The 6,925-nt window shown below is 52.4% G+C and overlaps 1 protein-coding gene across 1 annotated transcript in view; it reads left to right on the forward strand.

Moving 5' to 3' along the window:
* The first annotated feature begins 5,959 nt into the window (after positions 1 to 5,959).
* The window catches only part of DISP2 (dispatched homolog 2 (Drosophila)), an 11,582-nt gene continuing 10,616 nt past the window's right edge, over positions 5,960 to 6,925 (forward strand). The window contains exon 1 of the mRNA XM_010017076.1: positions 5,960 to 5,979. The gene's annotated coding sequence lies outside the window, so the exon portion shown is untranslated. The remainder of the gene's footprint in view (positions 5,980 to 6,925) is intronic.

Consider the following 6,925-nt stretch of genomic DNA (forward strand, 5'->3'; position numbering starts at 1 on the left):
ACTAGGCTAAGAGCAAGCACGGTTCTGAGTCCAAACATCTCCCCTGTAAAGCCCCGCAGCCCCCATCGCCTCCCCTCTGTGCCGTATGCTCCCTTACCTGGTGTCTCAAGCCAGGCTGGCAGCCACCATCAATGTCATTGTCTGGAATTGTCAACAAGCCCATAATTATGGGCAAGGAGCCATCCCCAAATTTGCAAGCACACTGCATTTGTTAGACTGGAGGCAACAGATCTTCTGAGCTCCTCGGATTCTGTTTGACCAGAGCCTTCCTGAGGCCAACAGCACACAAATTCCTTCTGAAAGGCAGAGTTTCAGTGCTGTCTGGTACAGGACATTGGTGCTGAGACATCCCCACCTGCCTGGGGAGCCAATGGGACAGTACTTTCCCTTCACACAGCTCTGAAGAGCTCAGCCAGAGGCTGGTGGATCTCAGTGCTGGCCAAGTGACTATGGCACAATCCAGCGCTGGTTGGATCCTGGGCATTCCACAGGGTAAGGACTATGTTGAGGCACCATTAGCTTTGCTCACTGGAGTAATCCCTGCTCACACAGATCTTTTAACATGGATACTGCAACCTGTAAGAGTTAAAGAGATGAGTTAAGGCACCTGGAACAGGGGTATGTTGAATTTCACCCGTGCTCAAGAACTATGATTTCTGTCAATAAAGCTCAATAAAGCTCTCGCTCCTGGGCATGCCTATATCCAAATGCTCCTTACTCAAGGCTCTTCACATGGCTGCCAATGGGCTCTGCAGTCCCATCCCATGCCCCCAGCCAATGCTCTTCATCACCAAAGCTCAATCCATCATCAGAATAATACAGAGGTTTGAAAACACCCTTCCTCCAGGCCTGGGATGGAAGGTGGTATTTTCTTTCCCTTTTCATTACATTTCTTTTTCCTTCAAAACAAGGCTCAGCAACCATGGCTCTACCAGTGCATCTTACACTGGTAGAGCACTGCTGTGCAGGCAGCAAAACCACCCAGAGCTCTCCCGATGCTGCACAGGGATCTTGGATCCCCTGTGTCTGGGTGTTGATTGACAAGAAGCTCCCCATGCCCCGGCTTCAGTATGTGCTCGAGCCCAGAGCCCCCCCGTGTGCTGGGTGCACCCCCAGAGCGTGAGCAGCAGCTCAGGGAGGGGATCCTGCCCCTCTGCTGTGCTCTGGGGAGACCCCCCCTGCAGCACTGACCCAGCTCTGGGGAACAGCACAAGAGGGACGTGGAGCTGCTGGAGTGAGGCCAGAGGAGGCCCCGGAGCTGCTGTGAGGGCTGGAGCAGCTCTGCTCTGGAGCTGGGCTGGGTCAGCTGGAGAAGAGAAGGCTCCTGAAGGGGACACCTTAGAGCAGCTCCAGGGCCTAAAGGGGCTCCAGGAGACCTGGAGAGGGGCTTTGGACAAGGGATGGAGGGACAGGACAAGGGGAATGGCTTGAACCTGCCAGAGGGGAGATTGAGATGAGCTCTGAGGCAGAAGCTCTTCCCTGTGAGGGTGCTGAGGCGCTGGCACAGGGTGCCCAGAGAAGCTGTGGCTGCCCCATCCCTGGCAGTGTTCAAGGCCAGGTTGGACACAGGGGCTTGGAGCAACCTGCTCTAGTGGAAGGTGTCCCTGCCCGGGGCAGGGGTTGGAGCTGGAGGAGCTTTAAGGTCCTTTCCAACACAAACCAGGCTGGGATTCAATGATCCCATCACACATATCTGTGCCTGCAGCAGCAGCAGCAGCTGGGTAAGGGTAAAGCCGCTCAGAGGAGTCAATGGGAAGGGTTGTAAAACTAAACTCCTCTCGGCAGACTACGTGGGAAGCAGTTTTGCAGTCTCATTAATTTTTCATGCTGATTTAACGTACTCAAGAGTCTCATTAACAAAAGGATTTTAGGTCTGCTCAAGGATACATGACCAAAAAAGCCAGGCAAACTGCAACTACACAGAAATGTTTCAGTGCACCAGAGTTTGCTGCAGCCCAGGGAGGAGATGAAGTGCTCAGGAGGTGCCTGACTCTCCCTGTAACTGGACATGGAGAGAGATACCGAGTTGAGAGTGAGACACCACGAACCCGTCCCTCATTTCTGGACAGGGGCGCTCATCTCCTTAGTGAACAGAAGCAAAGCAGCTCTTTTTCTCCAGAGCTCCACTGCTGCTTTGCTGTGGTGTGTTCCAAGAGAAATCTATTTAAATCCCATTAAGGCCCCCCCATTCTTAAAAAGTCATTTAGAGCTTTCAAAGAACAAGTCCTTAATCTAGGTGGAAGCTGCCCCATAGACTCAGAGAATCCCAGAGTGATTTGTGTTGGAAGGGACCTTAAAGCTCCTCCAGCCCCAACCCCTGCCCCGGGCAGGGACACCTTCCACTAGAGCAGGTTGCTCCAAGCCCCGTCCACATGGTTTTAATTCAGAGTGAATTTATATTTCTTCTTGATTTGGGAAGCCTGTAGAGCTGATACACAAGCAAACCCCTGCTGGAGTAAGAATATAAAAGGGAAAGAAAATAAAACTGCCTTCTTCTGTTCTGAATTAGATTTTGCAGCATTAGATTGAGCAAAGCTTCCTGGGGAAGGGTTGTAGTTAAACACAGACTCTTGCCCTTTCTCCCTCTTGTTTTTATCCCCACTGAGATTCTCTGTCAACAGGAGGGGTTGTGGTTGTGGTTCGACTCAGGCATCAGACGGCTCCTTTCACTCGGGAGGTGTTTCCCATCTTTCATATGCAAAGTGCTGCTTTCCTGATCCTCTCCTTAGTATGCAAAGGGTGAGAGAATCTTTCTATTACAGAAAGAGAAGTGCTTACAGAAATGGTTTTGGGGATGAGGGTGGACTTAGGCAGAGTAAGAAAGGAACCATCCCTTCAAAACACTGGGTATTTTGGGCTGTTTCTCTGAGACACACATGTTCTGTGTGGCTCAGAGGGAAGCAAGACCTGAGATGTGCCAAAAAGATGGAATGGCTGAATTAAAAATGACCGTATGCCATCATTCCCTGCCCTGCCAAGCTCCCTCCATCACTCCCTCCCCTGCCAAGCTCCCTCCATGTGCTGGCTGAGTGAAACCATCAGGGGAGGGAGATGGGACAAGTGGGAGCACAGCATGCTGCCCACAACCCCTCTTACTGGAGTGGGATGCTGAGGCAGGTAAAGCCATGTCCTGCTGAGGGGAGCAGTGTCCGAGCTTCCCAGTGGGATGCTGGTCTCTGCGGGGAGGGACACAGCACAGCCCATGTCTGGGGGTGCACTCACTGCATTCAGCCCTCGGTGCCTCCCACTGCTCTGCATCCCAGCAGAGATGGAATGGCAGAAAGGTGTCTCCTTGGGAATCTTGACCTTATCTTGCCTGTTTTCGGGTGAAAAGAAGCTTCTAACCTTTTGCTGGTGCCCCAGCTGAGGTGGGCTGCCTGTGCCCCAGTACTTGTGTCACGGCTGCACTCCAAGTGACTCGGGCAGTGTCATAGACTGGATTATTGTGCTCTCCAGACATCTCAAGGGAAAAGATGGGAAAGAAGATAGCCTGAGAAACACAACTCATTGCCATGGGTAGCAGGAGCAGATAACTCCAGCTTACCTTTTCCCTGCACCTCCCTGTTCTCTCTCTGCCCAGCATCTCTTCAGTTGCATCCAGCTGAGGTTGAGGAATAAACTAGGGGGTGTCTGGCTGCCCCTGTGAGCTTTTCGGTGGCTGAGACACCATTTCTGCCCACTTAATCCCCAAGATGTCAAACATCTGACACGGCCCAAACTGGGAATGAAGCCAGTTTTAATTGGGAATGTTAAAAGAACCTGTTTCTCTTCCCCTGCTGTTAGTCTCAGTTAGTGTCAGTGGATCAAGCAGAGTCCAGCATGGTGCTGTGCCCACCCCCTGTCCTGCCTGACAGTAAGCAGGCACCAGAAACTCCCCCAACCAATTTTCCAGCAGAGTTGAGGGTCCTGTGGGCCCAGAAGTGTAACAGCAACATGGTTGCAGGCAAAGAACCAGTCCACATCTCTGGTGCAGAGCTCAGCACATCAAACATTAAGCCCAGCAGCACTGTGGCTAATTGGGAGAGCAGCAAGTGAAGGCTCACATCCTGCAGCACTGCCAGCAGTGATTACCCAAACCCATCATTATCTGTGAGCTCCAGGTTTCCCTGGAGATTCTGGATAACCGAGGTCACATCGTCATGGAGCTGGAGAGAGATGAGCATAAGGCAGCTTCTATCCAGAGGGTGATTGACAGAGCTGTAACTGTTTAGTCTGGAAAGCAGATAATGAAGAGTCACAAGTGAATGAATTGAAGCACCAAAGTTATCCTAAAATAGGAAGTCACTGCAGGGGATTAAGAGACAGCATGTGAGAGAAGAGCAGAACTTGATGGTATTATGCAGCAAAGATGGTAAACAAGAAGAGTGGGCTTCATGGGAAGCGTTAGAATCAAATGTATTAACATAAGTGCATAAAGACTGGAGGCAATGTGTGATATCCAGGAGTCCGGATCTGCTTTCCCCACCAGGTTTGGTAGCTGAGGGGCCTTTGGAGGAGGAATTTGTCACTTTGTGCTTCCTGCATCTCCCTGACCATCCTCAAAGCCCATTTTGTGTTCTGTGCAGCATTACACATTCCCCATGAGATGAGGCAGACCCAGCAGGACAGCCACGAGACTAACCCGGTCTGAAAGCCTCTGCTCCCATCTCCTGTGTGAATCCAGTTGTTGAAATGAAAAGGAATTCTGTCTTTGCTTTGAAACAAGAGCACAAATATTGTGCAGGGGTGGGAATACCATCAGCACAAGTTGTCAGTGCAGCAGTGACACTGGGAATTATTATGCATTGTAGGAACCAGCACCTGCCTGAAGTGTACAGAAATTAGGGAAAAACCAACAGGACCAGGTGGAGGGAAAACAGGAACTCAGAGGCATCAAAAATGGGGTGAGGAAAGGTCTAGACTTTGCCAAAGCATAACACTGCCACAAGTCCAGCTCTCTGGTGAAACCTCCATGAGCCAGGACTACTAGTACAGAACTATAGACCCCAAGTAAGATGCACAGGCATGCCAGTCACTTGGAATAGTGGGAGGAACTACACTCCAGGCTTGAGCATGGATTAAGGGACTCTCCAGATCATACTCCAGGGGACGTGGTCATGTGCAGTTTCCTTTGGTTTCCATTTCCCTGGATCTCTGTAACCACTCTGGTCCTGCGCAGTTTCCTTTGGTTTTCATTTCCCTGGATCTCTGTAACCACTCTGGTCCTGCCTTAGGACCCTGCCATTACCATCAGCCAGTGCCCTTCTGCAGTGAAGTATCTTGGAGAGTTATTTGAGGAGTTATTACCCAATTTTCCAAACTTTTGGAGCAACATGCACAAAGATGTGTGTTGGAATCCCTGAGTGAGTCGTGGATGGCTTTATAAATCCAGCTCAGCCCTGAGGCTGGCTCTAACTACAGCAAGTAGCGGGTGAGCTTTCCCACCCTGTGGTAGGTGGGAGGCCTGTGAGTGTCTCACGTGTAGGACACAGTTCCCCTGCACAGCCTCCCTCCTGCTCTGCTGTTTCACCATGCCCTTATTTTCTCTCACAGAGAAAAGCCAAACACAGGACCTTGCCAGACCTGCCTCGCCATGCCAGAGATCGGGAACACCGAGCCCAGCTACAGCGGCACTTCCTGGGAAAGAATCTGCCCGGTCCATCACTGCCCTGTTCCTGCATCCCCCAGCCTGGGAGCAGATCATCTGCCCTCCTCCAGCCACACGCTGGGACCAGCCTCCACCCAGTCCAACGGCCAAGTGCCATCTAGCTCCCTGGACTCGCAACAGCATCATTCGTATTATCCCTGCAGCCAGCAGGAGCCCGGGGGCAGCTATGGCCTGCCCCCACTGCCTGGGCATGGCGAGAGGCCCATGCTGTGTTCCCACCTTTCCAGTGGCGATCCTGGGCCAGCTTCCCACCACGAGGCTTCGGAAACTCCCTGGAAACAGTGGTCCCCGGGGGAGCGACGGCCGGTGCAGCACCACGTTGTAACCGTCAGGTAAGAGGCACGTGGACAGCAGCGAGGAGGCCTTCAAAGGGCATCTCCTGAAGTTGTGGTGGGAAGTGGGAGGATGGGAAGGGCCTGAGTGGGGATGCATGAAACATGAGGCTGCTCTTCAGCTCGGGGCAGCTGCTGCCCCACACCAGGGAGAGGCCAGACTGGCTTCTCAAGGGGACACAGTGGATAAAGCCAAGGTCCCTCTGTTGCTCCCAGATCATGCAGCTGGGATGATGCCTATCTTCTTGGATCTATTTCCTCCTTTTGCACTGTGAGACATCCAGCTGCTAATCCTGTATCTTGGCAGAGTTTCTCAGTGATAAGAGTGGAGATAATTTCTCTCTCTCTCCCCACCAAAGCTGCTGCCTGTGCTGGAAGGGAGAGGCTGCAGAGGGTGAGCGCTGGCTTCAGCCAAGCAGTGGGGAATAAAGAAGTGGGGAAGATGATTTGGGTTTCCAGGCTGGGCAGCACAAAGGTGTAAACTCTGTATTGTCCATGAGAGCATCAGGCAAACTCTATCTGTGTGTGGAGCACCCAAAAGACTTGCTTGGCAGGTGCATGTTTCTTGGGCAGCACACACAGGATGGGTTTCCCCAGCAGCCCAAGTGAGCAGCTGTGCTACAGCCAGCCAGCACCACCCCTCCTCTCTGTGGGTGCCTTTTGGAGTCCACTGTTGGCACTAAAGACCATCATCCCTTTGCTACTACAGCAGAAGTCACCAAAATCTGATACAAGATGGCACCAGAATCCTTCCTTGCCTATGTACAGCAGCGCAGGGTTAGGCACAAAAGCCCTTTCTGGTCTCATTTTGAGAGATGTGGAGCTGCTGGAGCAAGGCCAGAGGAGGCCCCGGAGCTGCTGCGAGGGCTGGAGCAGCTCTGCTCTGGAGCCAGGCTGAGAGAGCTGGGCTGGGGGAGCTGGAGAAGAGAAGGCTCCTCAAGGGGAC

Source organism: Nestor notabilis, unplaced genomic scaffold (genome assembly GCF_000696875.1).
Source record: "Nestor notabilis isolate BGI_N333 unplaced genomic scaffold, ASM69687v1 scaffold30716, whole genome shotgun sequence".
Classification (NCBI taxonomy): Eukaryota; Metazoa; Chordata; class Aves; order Psittaciformes; family Psittacidae; genus Nestor; species Nestor notabilis.